This window comes from Bos taurus, chromosome 1 (genome assembly GCF_002263795.3).
Source record: "Bos taurus isolate L1 Dominette 01449 registration number 42190680 breed Hereford chromosome 1, ARS-UCD2.0, whole genome shotgun sequence".
NCBI classification, from domain to species: domain Eukaryota; kingdom Metazoa; phylum Chordata; class Mammalia; order Artiodactyla; family Bovidae; genus Bos; species Bos taurus.
The window spans coordinates 111,691,990-111,708,717 of record NC_037328.1 but is presented as its reverse complement, the minus strand read 5'-3'; the positions used below and the strand labels follow the sequence as shown (position 1 = coordinate 111,708,717).

The following is a 16,728-nucleotide window of genomic DNA, read 5'->3' as shown; positions in this document are numbered from 1 at the left end:
CATTCATTATGAAGTGAATTTAGAATATTTTGCAATGACTTAAATATTTTCCATGAAGCTCCTTCCTCCTGAAACTTTTTTTTTTTCCTGTGTTGGCTCTTGGTTGCTACACGGATTTTTCTCTAGTTGTGTGAGCGGTGGCCACTGTCAAGTGTGAGTGGTGGCCACTGTCTAGTTGTGTGAGCGGTGGCCACTCTCTAGTTGTGTGAGAGATGGCCAACTCTAGTTGTGTGAGCGGTGGCCACTGTCTAGTGTGAGTGGTGGCCACTCTAGTTGTGTGAGCGGTGGCCACTCTAGTTGTGTGAGCGGTGGCCACTGTCTAGTTGTGTGAGCGGTGGCCACTCTCTAGTTGTGTGAGAGATGGCCAACTCTAGTTGTGTGAGCGGTGGCCACTGTCTAGTGTGAGTGGTGGCCACTCTAGTTGTGTGAGCGGTGGCCACTCTCTAGTTGTGTGAGCGGTGGCCACTCTCTAGTTGTGTGAGCGGTGGCCACTCTCTAGTTGTGTGAGCGGTGGCCACTGTCTAGTTGTGTGAGCAGTGGCCACTCTCTAGTTGTGTGAGCGGTGGCCACTGTCTAGTGGTGTGAGCGGTGGCCACTGTCTAGCTGTGTGAGCGGTGGCCACTCTAGCTGTGTGAGCGGTGGCCACTCTCTAGTTTTGTGAGTGGTGGCCACTCTCTAGTTATGTGAGCGGTGGCCACTCTAGTTGTGTGAGCCGTGGCCACTCTCTAGTTGTGTGATCGGTGGCCACTCTAGTTGTGTGAGCGGTGGCCACTCTAGTTGAGTGAGCGGTGGCCACTCTCTAGTGGTGTGAGTGGTGACCACTCTCTAGTGGTGTGAGCGGTGGCCACTGTCTAGTTGTGTGAGCGGTGGCCACTCTCTAGTTATGTGAGCGGTGGCCACTCTCTAGTGGTGTGAGCGGTGGCCACTGTCTAGTTGTGTGAGTGGTGGCCACTCTCTAGTGGTGTGAGTGGTGGCCACTGTCTAGTTATGTGAGCGGTGGCCACTCTCTAGTTGTGGTGTGTGGGCTTCTCCTTGCGATGGTTTCTCAGCATGGCCCTGGGTGCTCTGGCTTCAGTAGTTGCAGCCTTTGGGCCCAGTAGTTGCGGCTTCTGGGCTTTAGAGCACAGGCTTAGTAGTTGTGGTGCCCGGGCTTAGTTGCTCTGTGGCCCGTGGGATCTTCCCTCCTAGGGATCTAACTTACTCCCCCTGCACTGGCAGGTGGATTCTTATCCACTGTGCCACCAGGAAAGTCCCCGAAACAGTATTGCACTCTGAGGATCTGGGTCAGCTGTATTGTATCTAGTTCCAACTCAAACTGTTACGCTGCCTTTCTCCTCCCCACCAATATCTGTTTTTTAAAAAGAAATCAATAATCTGTACTCCTTGGTTTTCCTGATAGGAAAATAACTAGGAAGTTTACCAGAGATCAAGAGCTGCTGCTCTACTTCAGTCCCAAAGCTGATCGTATTCCTCCTGTCCATGACTCCCTAGCTTCTGAGCAGTCTAAGAGCTCCTGTCGGGCCCTCCAGAACTTCCTGGCAGGCGCTCTAAGACTTCCTGTCAGGGTTTCCCAGGCTTCCAGGGAGGGGTTCTAAGACTTCTATCAGAGTTTCCAGGCACAAGCTCCTGTCAGAGTTCCCAAGGATTTCAGCAGATGGTGTTGGGAAGAGCAGCTCCCTCAACAGGAAAGCTTTTTTGGTGCTGCCTCTCAGTTAGTAAATAGCTGTTTTCTTCAGCTAGTTTCATTCATTTAAGGGGACTCTACTAAGCACAGTTGTGAAAGATTATGACACATGGTATCAGCTTCCAAACACCTCATTGTCCCCTCAGGGAGGTCTTTCTCCTGGAGAAGTTGGTTTCTAAAACAGGCCTGTCTTCAGTTTCCAGAGTGTGGCACTTCTCTGGCTGCTGGGTTCCAGTAGACCCCACATCTCTGTGTTCCATTTCTACCTGCACATGGTCCGGGCAACTCCCAGTGAGTTCCCTCCCTGTGGACTTTGCCTAAGCTCCTCCAGAGATTTTATCTAGTTTCTTCTGGATTGGTATTAAGGGAGCAATTATATTTTAAGTCTCCCTTTCAGCTTTCCTTTTGCTGTACTCTGAGCCAGGAGAAAAGATCTCCAGGTTATCCTTGCTTCTAGGGAACTCTCATATCTCCAAAGAGGTGCTCCAAGGTTCATAGGATAGAGCTCAAGAACATAATTATGGAATCCTGGAATCTCCAAAGTATGGGGGTTCAGGGGTCATTCAGTCATTCAGCTACTCTGCTTAGCCCCACCCAGTAAACCTACTTACATATTGTCCACCTTAACTTTTTCATCCTGGATGTGGAATTCCACTGACAACCAGTGTGAATGGATGCGTTGAAAGGATACACTTTATTATTCAAAACTGTTCTTAATTATGCTATATAATTTTGTAGTTGGGAAACTAAGGTTGTCATGTAGCATTGAGTGAAAAAAAGCAACATTCAAATTTATATTTACCCTGTCCTCATGCCTGGATCACAGAAGGCAATGGCACCCCACTCCAGTATTCTTGCCTGGAAAATCCCATGGACGGAGGAGCCTGGTGGGCTACCGTCTATGAAGTCGCACAGAGTTGGACACAACTGAAGTGACTTAGCAGCAGCAGCAGCATGCCTGGATAAAAACGTGGATGCCTGTAGACCAGATCTGGAAAGGAGTACAGAACTGAACCATGTGGTGTGTTAGAGAGGTAGGTTCATGAGTGATTGTAGTGTACAAATTTGTTTTCTTTTGTGATCACAATTTTTTATTAATTTATGCAAAACATATATAATCAGAAAATAAAATAAGCCAGAGAAGGAGCTAAAACAGAAGAGAAGGAAGATTGGGAGAACTGCCAAGTAAGGTCTAGTAACTGCTGCAGCTCTGCAGCCCCGAGAGGCCTGATGAGAGAGTGTGGAGTAGGAGGGAGCACAGGGCCTGCCGCTGCAAGATAGGGACTTGAGCCCTGTGAGAAAGGAAAAGCAGCCCCTGACAGCTGCAAGCTGGGCTGGCCTGGCACTCACCAATAGGCAATGGTGTTCTGTAGAATGTTAGCAGTTCTACAAAATCAGCATCAGACAAGGTGTCTGTGATGGAGGGAGACAAAATGAGACCACTCCATAATCATGTCCGAGCACAGACAAAAAGAAAATGGTGCAAAATGCAAGAATACCGAACATCCCCTCATTTAGCTCACACCAGTGACCACTGCTTATCTACTAATTACAGCATTCTCCCCACTGTTCTTCTGATGCAAATGATCAAGATACCCAAGTACAATAAGTCCCCTACATGCAAACCTTCAAGTTGCCAGCTTTCAAAGATGAGAACATGTCCAGACATGTAAGTAATACATGGGTCTGGTGTACACTGTCGTGTTCACGCAATCCTCTACAAGTGGTCATGCTTTTGTACAGAGCCTCCGTCTCCAATTGCTGATGATCCTTCAGCTCTCCCATCTTCCGTCTCCTCTCCCTCCTCCAGTCAGTAACTCTTGTTGCTTGTTCACTTGACACGAGCCCCTGTGTGCCTGCTGTTGTATTGTTCTACTGTGCTTATCAAGATATTATACTATAATATTTAAAATGTTTTATTTTTTGTCTTTGTTTTTTATGTATTATTTGTGTGAAAAGTATTATAAACCCATTACAATAGAGTTATATAGCCAGTTGTGTTAGTGGGTAGTACCTAGGCTAACTTTGTTGGACTTAAGAACAATTTGGATTTATGATTGCACTCTTGGAACAGAGCTCGTTTATATATAGGGAACTTACTGTATACAGTTGCCCCACTACCTGTGAGCATTCCATCCAGAACAAAATCATGCTTCATCTAGTCTTTTCCTAAACGTCTAACGTAAGTCCAGATCATAATATGCCCTTCCTAAGAAACTCTCACTGAGAGTGTCCATGGCTTTCTATGCTTGCAAATGTTCCATTAGACCCAGCTTTTTTGGTTTATAGATATGTTCCTGCATTTAACTTCCTCTGGGGTTTTGGGCAAAGAATTCAAACTTGCCATAACTCACTTTTATTTATTTAATGGAGAAGATAATCTCTGGGAGAAAAAAAATGAGAAATCACTTGTGAAAGTACATTGTAAACCCTACAATGTTATATAAACCCTTTACTGCCTCTGAAAACACATTCTTTCCTTTCCATGGCTTTACATATGCTTCTCCCTCAGCTTTGTAAAACCTCCCCCCAGCAACCTTCAGACTCTTATTCACAGTTTGGCTCCAGGTGCTGAGGATAGTGGTGTATTCCTTTTCCATTGCTGCTGTAACAAATTGCTACAAATTCAGTGGCTTAAAACAACATAGATGAATTTTTTTTATAGTTCTGGAGGTCAGAAGCCCAAAATGGGTTTCACTGGGCAAAAATGAGATTATTGAAGGGCTGTGTTCTTTCTGAGGCCCTGGGGGAGAACCCATTCTCTTGCCTATTCCAGTTCCTTTTGAGGCCTGGATTCCTTGGCTTGTGGCCCCTTCTTCTGTTTTCTACACCAGCAATAGCCAGTTGAATCTTTCCTACATCCCAGAACTCTGACCTCTGTCTGTTATCACATCTCCTCTCCCATTCTTCTGCCTCCCTCTTTCACTTACAAGGAAGTTTGTGACTACACTGGATTACGTTAATCCAGAATAATCTCCCCATTGCATGGTGTTTAACTTAATCACATGTGCAGTCTCTTTTGCCATATTATATATGATAATGCATTTACCATTTCCAGGGATTAGAACGTATGCAATTTGTGGGGTTGGGGGGGGCATTTTTTTCCCTACTTTAATTAGCAGTAAGGGAAACAAAGGCCCTATTTTAGTAGTGAGGCCCTGAATGAAGTGAGGCTGGTTGTGATAAAGAATCTTAGTACGTGATAAGGTGTGAGAGCCAAACTCAGCAGTGGGATCTTCCCTATGACAGTCGCAAATTCCTCAGGTACTGCTGCTAAGACAGGTAGCTTGGTGAAGGCACACTTTATTATCCTGGTCCCTGCCTCCCTATCGTCTTTCATTCACTTGCTTTTTGGCTCAACTCGTTGATGTGTTGGAGCTGGCTCTCATCAATTTTATTTTTAGTGTTGATAGCTTGAAATTGGCCATCAGATCAGATCAGATCAGTCACTCAGTCGTTTCCGACTCTTTGCAACCCCGTGAATCGCAGCACGCCAGGCCTCCCTGTCCATCACCAACTCCCAGAGTTCACTCAGACTCACGTCCATCGAGTCAGTGATGCCATCCAGCCATCTCATCCTCTGTCGTCCCCTTCTCCTCCTGCCCCCAATCCCTCCCAGCATCACAGTCTTTTCCAATGAGTCAACTCTTCAGATGAGGTGGCCAAAGTACTGGAGTTTCAGCTTTGGCATCATTCCTTCCAAAGAAATCCCAGGGCTGATCTCCTTCAGAATGGACTGGTTGGATCTCCTTGCAGTCCAAGGGACTCTCAAGAGTCTTCTCCAACACCACAGTTCAAAAGCATCAATTCTTTGGTGCTCAGCCTTCTTCACAGTCCAACTCTCACATCCATACATGACCACAGGAAAAACCATAGCCTTGACTAGATGAACCTTTGTTGGCAAAGTAATATCTCTGCTTTTGAATATGCTATCTAGGTTGGTCATAACTTTCCTTCCAAGGACTAAGCGTCTTTTAATTTCATGGCTGCAGTCACCATCTGTAGTGATTTTGGAACCCAGAAAAATAAAGTCTGACCCACTGTTTCTACTGTTTCCCTATCTATTTCCCATGAAGTGGTGGGACCGGATGCCATGATCTTCGTTTTCTGAATGTTGAGCTTTAAGCCAACTTTTTCACTCTCTACTTTCACTTTCATCAAGAGGCTTTTGAGTTCCTCTTCACTTTGTGCCATAAGGGTGATGTCATCTGCATATCTGAGGTTATTGATATTTCTCCCGGCAATCTTGATTCCAGTTTGTGTTTCTTCCAGTCCAGCATTTCTCATGATGTACTCTGCATATAAGTTAAATAAACAGGGTGACAATATACAGCCTTGACGGACTCCTTTTCCTATTTGGAAATTGGCCGTAGTGGGAGTATTTACACCATGGAAATGGGCAAATACTATAAATCAGCCCCCCCCACCCCCGCCTTTCAAGAACTGGTTGTCAAACATTTACCAGCAAACCGCTGGAGGTACTAGAGATGTAGGGGTTGTAAAAATGCAATATAGAATATAGACCCAGAGCCAGGCTGCTTCTGTTTCAATCTGGTTTTGCTACTATTACCTTTGATAATAAGGTAATAGTTACTTAACCCTTCTGTGCCTCAATTTCTTCATCAGTTTAATAGGGGTAACAATAATATCTGCCTCAAGGGGGAATTTTGGTGAGAAAATAAACGTTTGGAACAGGGTGTAGTACACAAGAAGCATACATACTGTTTTAGGTGCTCTGGGAGCTAGGGATTTGCTAATTGTCATTTCATATTTTCACCTTAGAGAAAATACTGAGGATCTCAGCTGCTGGAAGCCTAGTCCCCAGAAGAGCTAGAAGATAAGGGTTCTGCTTGAGGATGTATCTTTCTTCCTCTGGCCCCTCCTTGACCTACTTCTCTGCACAACCCCGAGGACAGTGCATGTCATAAGCGTTTTTGAGCCCTGCCACTGGTCTGTGCATCCTGTAATTGCCTTGTCACCCTGAGGCACAGCGTTGTGGCCTTCAGAGATCTTAGAGCAGAAAGGGACAGATAGCTGCCAACGTCTGCACGAGCATTTGTCAAACATTTGCTTCCTACTTTCCATACAACAGGCAAAGGTATACTCAGAATTAGCTGTTCATGTAAAAGGAGAGCGTCTAAACCCTGTTTAAAAGGGCAAGTTTAGTGTCCAGGTTGGCCCTATCTGATCATGGAACCCAATCATTTTATTATTATAAAGTTACAGAGAGTGAATGATACATAGGAAAAAGCACTGTACTAAAAGTCAAGAGTTTGGTACTTAAATCCTGGTGTTCTTGACTAGAATTTAAATATTTGGTAGTTGAATTAACCTACGTTATCTTAAAAGGCTCTTTCTCCCAAGACTTATTTTGATGAAAATTATGAAAGTGGATAGTCTAGTTTCCTCAACCAGACCTACTCATTTGAATTCAAAGTACAGGGCAATTTATAACAAAACTAAATAGGGGATGTTTCCTGTAAGAAAACCTTAGGTGGCAGTCATTATCTGCGCAGCCAGTGAGTTGTGAAGATTTGAAATTATTGTGCAGTGATAAAGGCTGGCTGGGCCTCTGAGTCTGTAGGGAAAGGACACGTTTGCTGGAAGCATTGGGTGCAGTTGTTTTGGGCAAAGCCTGGTGACAGTGGTCAGAAGGTGGTTTGGTAAAGGAAATGAGCCAATGGCTTCCTCCCATAAAGAAAGTCTGAGTGGAAAGAGAGCAAAAACTTAATCTTTAAACATCTTATTCACCCAGGAAATGGATCCCAATTGGCAGTGAGTTTTTATACAGACATTGAGGAGGTGAGAAGCCCCTGGAAGCCTAAAAGAGAAAGTGGATGGGATTCTGTGTGATTTTTTTTCTCTTGTTAATGCAAACTGCTCCCTTCTCAGCTTCTCTTTCACCTTGGAAGTCCCAGTCATTGTTTCTGTGTTCCTTCCTCTTGCCCTTTCCTTCTTCCCTCTATCTCTGTCCCTCTCCTCTCTCTGCCTGAAGTGACTCATTTATGTTCATATTGTATAGTGTCTTTGAGTTATTTGGTGACCTGGGGTCAGTAAATTGTTGTTCAGTTACCAAGTCATGTCCGACTCTTCATGGCCCCATGGACTGCAGCACTCCAGGCTTCCCTGCTTTTCATTATCTCCTGGAGTTTGCCCAAGTTCATGTCCATTGAATCAGTGATGCCATCCAACCATCTCATCCTCTATCATACCCTTCTCCTCTTGCCTTCAGGCTTTCCCATCATCAGAGTCTTTTCCAATGAGTCAGCTGTTTGTATCAGGTGGCCAAAGTATTGGAGCTTTAGCTTCAGTATCAGTCCTTCCAATGAATATTCAGGATTGATTTCCTTTAGGATTGACTTGCTTGACCTCCTTGCTGCCCGATGGGCTCTCAAGAATACTATTTGGTGCTCAGTCTTCTTCATGGTCCCACTCTCACATCCATACCTGACTACTGAAAAGACCATAGCCTTGACTGTACGGACCTTTGTCAGCAAAGTGATGTTTGGCTTTATACAATTATCACCTTTATTCATTTGCTAGGGCTGCTGCTAGAGTCAGACACGACTGAAGCAATTTAGCAGCAGCAGCAGGGCTGCTGTAACTAAGTCCTACAATTGGAGTGGTGTAAATGACAGAAAGGTGTTGTCTCAATTCTGGAGGCTAGAAGTCCAAGATCAAGGTGTTGGCGTGGTGGTGGACTCCTGAGGATTGTGACAGAGCACCTGTCTCATGCCTTTCCCCAGCTGCTGGTGTTTTGTTGGCAGTCTTGAGCATTCCTTAGCTTGTAGATACATCATCCTGATCTCTAACTTCATGTTCACATGGTATTCTCCCCATGTATGTATCTGTATCTCTGTCCACATCTCCTTTTTTTATAAAATCACCAATCATGTTGGATTAGGGCCTACCCCTAAAATGACTTCATTTAATTTGATCACTTCTGTAAAATACCTTCTTTCCAAAATCGGGTCACATTCTGAGAGTTAGGACTTTAATATCTTTTGTGGTGCGGGTTGGGGATGGGAAACAGAACTCAACATATAACAGCCTCTAAGGCTATGCTTGGAGCAGTCAGGTGTCTAAATGGTTCAGTAAAGTAATTACAAATGTTATAGAGCATTTCCTATAGGCTGGTCATTTTATACATGGCTTAAAAGAATAAGAAACATGCTATCTTGGTCCCATTTTACAGATGAAGAAAGCAAGGCTTAGAATAAGTGACCTACCCACAGTCACATGGATAGTACATGGTAACACCAAGTTTCAAGCTCAGGATTAATCTGAATGTCTAAAATTACAAATGCAATGCATTCTACCTCCAGGATAGACCACTGGACCTAGAATAAAAGTTTTTTCATAGAGAGAAAAAGCCCTGTGCTCTTTATTTCATTTTTACAAAGTAAAATCTATTAATCTCTTACTCCATTTCTGACAGTAAAATTGAGCTCTATATGCCAGTTGGGCTTCCATGGTAGCTCAGCTGGTAAAGAATCCATCTGCCATGCAGGAGACCAAGGTTCGATCCCTAGGTTGGGAAGGCCCCCTGGAGGTGGGCATGGCAGCCCACTCCAGTATTACTGCCTGGAGAATCCCATGGACAGAGGAGCCTGGTGGGCTACAGTCTATGGGGTCACAAAGAGTTGGACATGACTGAGTGACTAAATACACAAACACATAGGCCAATCACCCCCGCTACTGTTTATGATAATATTTTGATGAATTTTGGTAATTGCAGAAAGTCATGTGTACCACCACAGCCTAGAATAGATCCTTCACCCTAAGAAGTTTCCTCCTGGCCCTTTGTAATCATCCCATGCCTGTCCCCAACTCCCAGGACTAGGCAGCCACTGATCTGTTCTGTGTCAATTTCATATAGGCCTAGTTTTTAAGTACTAAAATCCTAAAAGAACCAAGTCTTCATTATTTACCAAAGAAAGCTGAACAAGGAAAGCAGAGAAGAGCCCTCTCCTTTGCAGTTACAGAGGGAGAGAAATAACTTTTTGTTAAACTTGTTAAAATAGTCTTATTTGGTAAAAGTTAATTTGATAACGTTTACAAGATTATTAGTTTTCCTACTCTTATTTAAAAATTCATCTATTTTGCAGTTTGCATTGACCTTTGACCCCTTTAAAACATCATGCATTGGTCATTTGGAAATATTGGCTGGCTATCATACAGGTCTTCTGAATGTGGCACATTTCTGTATACAATAAGAGAAATTCACATTTGTTAATGTCACCACTGATCTCATCAGAAAAGCCTTTAAGGGTTGGGAAGCTGTCAAGTTCATGGTGACTGTCAGAAGTTTCCAAAATTTTTAATGTCATTTTTAAAATTTGAATTTTATTATTAGCAACAAACACTGTAAGTTGTTTTCCTTGAAGTGACAGTCTCACTTTATTCATTTTTGAGAAAATGTCTACCAAACCCAAATCTGAATAATCTAGTTTATCTCTCAGCTATTCTTTCAAGTGAAAGTGTTGTTTCATGCGAAAAGCAGTTCAACTTGCAAATCGAACAGTTGGAGGTGAAGAATGCAATAGCTATTAGCATAGTTTGGTACCACTGTCCTGACTCACGCTAAAAAGATTACTCACTAAAAAGTTACCCACTATTGTTTTTGTATCATCAGTGCAAATGTCAACACCCTTTAAAAATGAAAAAATGTTTTAGTGTTACTGGGAAAGTAGTTTTGACTTCATGAAATTCTTAAAGGGGCCTTGGTTCTCCCAAGGATCTGTAAACTTTAAGAACTATCTTTCTAGTGGAGAAAGCAAAACCCAGTAATGCATAAATGATGGGCTATAGTGCTACACCACGTAGATATATTGAAATCTTTTGAACACACAAAACAGAAAAGTTTTATAGAAGTCACCTGATATCCATGAAAATGTGATCAATTGAAGTACAATTTTTAAAGAAAAACCCAGAACTTCTTGTCTTAACAGTAGATTATAACACCATCAATCAAAATTCAGATTACAGATGGCACATGGCCTGTCTTATATAGGACAAGTTTTAGAGTTAAGACTTTGAGACATGTTAAGAATCTTAAAGATTTGTGTAGTAAAAGACTAAGGAGGTGCTCTGCTTCATGAGGATGTTTCAGAACTCAACTTCAGCCTGAATTTTCCTGGGCAGAGGCAACTGCCAAGCAGAAATCAATTTAGTATTAAAAATTTTTTTTAAGTATTTAATATTTATATATAAATGTATACAACACAGATGTAAGTTATAAGGCATAATAATGAAATGAACGTTGATGAATTCACAACCTGATCCAAGAGTTAGAGCTCTGCCAATGCTGTTTAACCTGTCAGTTCTCTATTCTATCCCTCTACTTTTCCAGGCTGATATTGACTGGCTGATGTTACCTTACATTTCAGACTTATTATTCTTTTGCATTTTAGAAAAAGTTTTATCACAAATATCATTAAATCATATCTCTGTGCTTTATAAATAATTTTTATACTGCATGTTTAGTCTTTTAAAACATGTTGTCTGTTTTTCAGTCAACTTTGTTTTTCTAAGATTCATTCATGTTGTGTATAACTGTGATCCCTTAGTTTTCATCTCTGTATAATATTCCATTGTATGAATACACCATACTTTACCTATCCCTTCTCTCATCCATGGTTCTTAGGGTTTGCCCAGTGCTTTTCCATCTTGAACAGTGCTTGTGTAAAAATAGTTGTACATGTCTCCTGGTACATATGTGTAAGAGTTTCATGTGGAAATATAGCAAGGGGTGAGATTGCTGAGTTATAAGATACATACATTACTTATCTTTATGTGATAATGTCAAATTATCTTATAAAGCTTCTGGACAAATCTTCAGTTTCATATATGGTATAGAGGTGTGTGTATGTGTGAAAAAAATGTGTTTATCTCCATTGATTTATTCCTTCCCAATACTTGATATTGTCAGACAATGTAGTGAGTGTACAGTTCACTTCAGTTGCTCAGTCATGTCCAACTCTTTGCAACCCAATGGACTGCAGCAGGCCAGGCGTCCCAGTCCATCACCAACTCCTGAAGTCTACTCAAGCTCATGCCCATTGAGTCGGTGATGCCATCCAACCATCTCATCCTCTGTCATCCCCTTCTCCTCCAAACCTTCAATCTTTTCCAGCATCAGGGTCTTTTCAAATGAGTAAGTTCTTCGCATCAGGTATCCAAAGTATTGGCATTTCACCTTCAACATCAGTCCTTCCAATGAATATTCAGGACTGATTTCCTTTAGGATGGACTGGTTGGATCTCCCTCCTTGCAGTCCAAGAGACTCTCAACAGTCTTCTCCAACACCACAGTTAAAAAGCACCAATTCTTTGGTGCTCAGCTTTCTTTATAGTCCAACTCTCACATCCATACATGACTACTGGAAAAACCATAGCTTTGACTAGACGGACATTTGTTGACAAAGTATTGTCTCTGCTTTTTAATATGCTGTCTAGGTTGGTCATAACTTTTCTTCCAAGGAGCAAGCGCCTTTTAATTTCATGGCTGCAGTCACCATCTGCAGTGATTTTGGAGCCCACCAAAATAAAGTCTGCCACTGTTTCCACTGTTTACCTATCTATTTGCCATGAAGTGATGGGACCAGATGCCATGATCTTAGTTTTCTGAATGTTGAGTTTTTAGCTAAACTTTTTCACTCTCTTCTTTCACTTTCAAGAGGCTCTTTAGTTCTTCTTCACTTTCTGCCATAAGTGTGTTGTCATCTGCATGTCTGAAGTTATTGATATTTCTCCCGGCAATCTTGATTCTAGCTTGTGCTTCATCCAGCCCAGTGTTTCTCATGATGTACTCTGCATATAATTTAAATAAGCAGGGTGACAATACACAGCCTCGATGTACTCCTTTCCCAATTTGGAACCAGTCTATTGTTCCATGTCCAGTTCTAACTGTTGCTTCCTGACCTGAGTACAGATTTCTCAAGAGGCAGGTCAGATGGTCTGGTATTCCCATCTCTTGAGGAATTTTCCACAGTTTGTTGTGATCCACACAGTCAAAGGCTTTGGCATAGGCAATAAAGCAGAAGTAGACATTTTTCTGGAACTCTCTTGCTTTTTCAGTGATCCAATGGATGTTGGCAATTTGATCTCTGGTTCCTCTGCCTTTTCTAAAACCAGCTTGAACATCTGGAAGTTCACAGTTCACATAATGTTTAAGCCTGGCTTGGAGAATTTTGAGTATTACTTTACTAGCGTGTCAAATGTGTGCAATTGTGTGGTGTTTGAACATTCTTTAGCATTGCCTTTCTTAGGGATTGGAATGAAAATTGAATTTTTCCAGTCCTGTGGCCACTTCTGAGTTTTCCAAATTTGCTGGCATATTGAGTGCAGCACTTTCACAGCATCATCTTTCAGGATTTGAAATAGCTCAACTGGAATTCCATCACCTCCACTAGCTTTGTTCATAGTGATGCTTCCTAAGGCCCACTTGACTTTGCATTCCAGGATGTCTGGCTCTAGGTGAGTGATCATAGCATCATGATTATCTGGGTCATGAAGATCTTTTTTGTATAGTTCTTCAGTGTATTCTTGTCACCTCTTCTTAATATCTTCTGCTTCTGTTAGGTCCATACCATTTCTGTCCTTTATCGAGCCCATCTTTTCATGAAATGTTCCCTTGGTATCTCTAATTTTCTTGAAGAGATCTCTAGTCTTTCCCATTCTATTGCTAATTTTCTTGAAGAGATCTCTAGTCTTCCCCATTCTATTGCTTTCCTCTATTTCTTTGCACTGATCACTGAGGAAGGCTTTTTTATTGCTCCTTGCTATTCTTTGAAACTCTGCACTCAAATGGGTATATCCTTCCTTTTCTCCTTTGCCTTTCACTTCTCTCCTTTTCACAGCTATTTGTAAGGCCTCCTTAGACAACCATTTTACCTTTTTGCATTTCTTTTTCTTTGAGTTGGTCTTGATCACTGCCTCCTGTGCAATGTCAGGAACCTCCATCCATAGTTCTTCAGGCACTCTATCAGATCCAATCCATTGAATCTATTTCTCACTTCCACTGTATAATCATAGGGGATTTAATTTAAGTCATACCTGAATGGTCTAGTGGTTTTCCCTACTTTCTTCAATTTATGTCTGAATTTGGCAATAAGGAGTTCATGATCTTAGCCACAGTCAGCTCCTTGTCTTGTTTTGCTGACTGTATAGAGCTTTTCCATCTTTGGCTGCAAAGAATATAATCAATCTGATTACAGTATTGACCATCTGGTGATGTCTATGTGTAGTGTAGAGTCTTCTCTTGTGTTGCTGCAAGAGGGTGTTTGCTATGACCAGTGCATTCTCTTGGCAAAACTCTATTAGCCTTTGCCCTGCTTCACTCTGTATTCCAAGGCCAAATTTGCCTATTACTCCAGGTATTTCCTGACTTCCTACTTTTTCATTCCAGTCCCCTATAATGAAAAGGATATTTTTGGGGGGTGTTAGTTCTAGAAGGTCTTGTAGGTCTTCATAGAACCATTCAACTTCAGCTTTTTCAGCATTACTGGTTGGGTCATAGTCTTTGATTACTGTCATAATGAATGGTTTGCCTTGGAAACGAACAGAGATCATTCTGTCATTTTTGAGATTGCACCCAAGGACTGCATTTAGGACTCTTTTGTTGACTATGATAGCTAGTCCATTTCTTCTAAGGGATTCCTGCCCACAGTAGTAGATACAAAGGTCAGTTGAGTTAAATTCACCCATTCCAGTCCATTTTAGTTCACTAATTCCTAAAATGTTGATGTTCACTCTTGCCATCTGCTGTTTGACCACTTCCAATTTGCCTTGATTCATGGTCCTAACATTCCAGGTTCCTATGCAATATTACTCTTTACGGCATTTGACATGACTTCCATCACCAGTCACATCCACAACTGAGTGTGTTTTTGCTTCGACTCCATCTCTTCAGTCTTTCTGAAGTTATTTCTCCACTGATCTCCAGAAGCATATTGGCCACCTACCAGCCTGGGGAGTTCACCTTTCAGTGTCCTATTTTTTTTGCCTTTTCATACTGTTAATGGAGTTCTCAAGGTAAGAACACTGAAGTGGTTTGCCATTCCCTTCTTCAGCGGACCACATATTTTCAGAACTCTCCACCATGACCCATCCATTTGGGTGGCCCTACATGGCATGGCTCATAGTTTCATTGAGTTAGACAAGGCTGTGGTCCATGTAATCATATAGGTTAGTTTTCTGTGATTGTGGTTTTCAGTCTGTCTGCCCTCTGATGGAGAAGGATAAGAGGCTTATGGGAGCTTCCTGATGGGAGAGACTGACTGAAGGGGGAAAGTGGGTCTTGTTCTGATGGGCGGGGATATTCTCAGTAAATATTTAATCCAATTTTCTGTTGACAGGGTGGGGCTGTGTTCCCTGCCTGTTATTTCACTCACTCACTCACTTCAGTCGCTCAGTGTTGCCTGACTCTTTGCAACGCCATAGACTGCAGCATGCCAGGCCTCCCTACCCATCACCAACTCCCAGAGTTACTCAAACTCACGTCCATTGAGTTGGTGAAGCCATCCAACCTTCTCATCCTCTGTCATCCCCTTCTCCTATTGCCTTCAATCTTTCCCAGCATCAGGGTCTTTTCCAATGAGTCAATTCTTCGCATCAGGTGGCCAAAGTGTTGGAGCTTCAGGTTCAACATCAGCCCTTCCAATGAACATTCAGGACTGATTTCCTTTAGGATGGACTGGTTGGATCTCCTTGCAGTCCAAGGGACTCTCAAGAGTCTTCTCCAACACCACATTCAAAAGCATCAATTCTTTGGCACTCAGCTTTCTTTATAGTCCAACTCTCACATGCATACATGACCACTGGAAAAACCATAGCCTTGACTAGATGGACCTTTGTTGGCAAAGTAATGTCTCTGCTTTTTAATATGTGGTCTAGGTTGGTCATAACTTTCCTTCCAAGGAGTAAGTGTCTTTTAATTTCATGGCTGCAATCACTATCTGCAGTGATTTTGGAGCCCAGAAAAATAAAGTCAGCCACTGTTTCCTCATCTATTTGCCATGAAGTGATGGGACCAGATGCCATGATCTTAGTTTTCTGAATGTTGAGCTTTAAGCCAACATTTTCACTCTCCTCTTTCACTTTCATCAAGAGGCTCTTTAGTTCTTCTTCACTTTCTACCATACGGGTGGTGTCATCTGCATATCTGAGGTTATTGATATCTCTCCTTGCAATCTTGATTCCAGGTTGTGCTTCTTTCAGCCTAGTGTTTCTCATGATGTGCTCTGCATATAACGTAAATAATCAGGGTGACAATATTCAGCCTTGACATACTCCTTTTCCTATTTGGAACCAGTCTATTGTTCCATGTCCATTTCTAACTGTTGTTTCCTGACCTGCATACAGATTTCTCAAGAAGCAGGTCAGGTGGTCTGGTATTCCCATCTCTTTAAGAATTTTTCAGTTTATTGTGATCCACACAGTCAATGGCTTTGGCATAGTCACTAAAGCAGAAATAAATGTTTTTTTTTTCTGGAACTCTCTTGCTTTTTCAGAGGATGTTGGCAATTTGATCTCTGGTTCCTTGGCCTTTTCTAAAACCAGCTTGAACATCTGAAGTTCACGGTTCATGTATTGCTGAAGCCTGGCTTGGAGAATTTTAAGCATCACTTTACTAGCATGTGAGATGAGTGCAACAAGGAAATGTATCCTTGGTATCTCTGATTTTCTTGAAGAGATCTCTAGTCTTTCCCAATCTATTGTTTTCCTCTATTTCTTTGCACTGATCATTGAGGAAGGCTTTCTTATCTCTCCTTGCTATTCTTTGGAACTGATATTTACCTGGGGCCAAAGTATGGTGGAGATAATGAAGGTAATGGCAACCTCCTTCAAAAGGTCCCATGTATCATTGTTACACTCAGTGCCCCCAACCCTGCAGCAGGCCACTGCCAACCCACGCCTCCACCAGAGACTCCTGGACACTCACAGGCAAGTCTGGGTCAGTCTCTTGTGGGGTCACTTCTCCTTTCTCCTGCATCCTGGTGTGTACAAGGTTCTGTTTGTGCCCTCCAAGAGTCTTTTCCCCAG

General features: G+C 42.4%; 1 long non-coding RNA gene across 1 annotated transcript; it reads left to right on the top strand.

The window, feature by feature from the left end:
• Positions 1 to 876: 876 nt before the first annotated feature.
• Positions 877 to 6,016, top strand: LOC132345804 (uncharacterized). Its single transcript, XR_009495375.1, has 2 exons — positions 877 to 2,718; positions 3,240 to 6,016. It is a non-coding gene; the product is annotated as an uncharacterized lncRNA (long non-coding RNA).
• Positions 6,017 to 16,728: the final 10,712 nt, after the last annotated feature.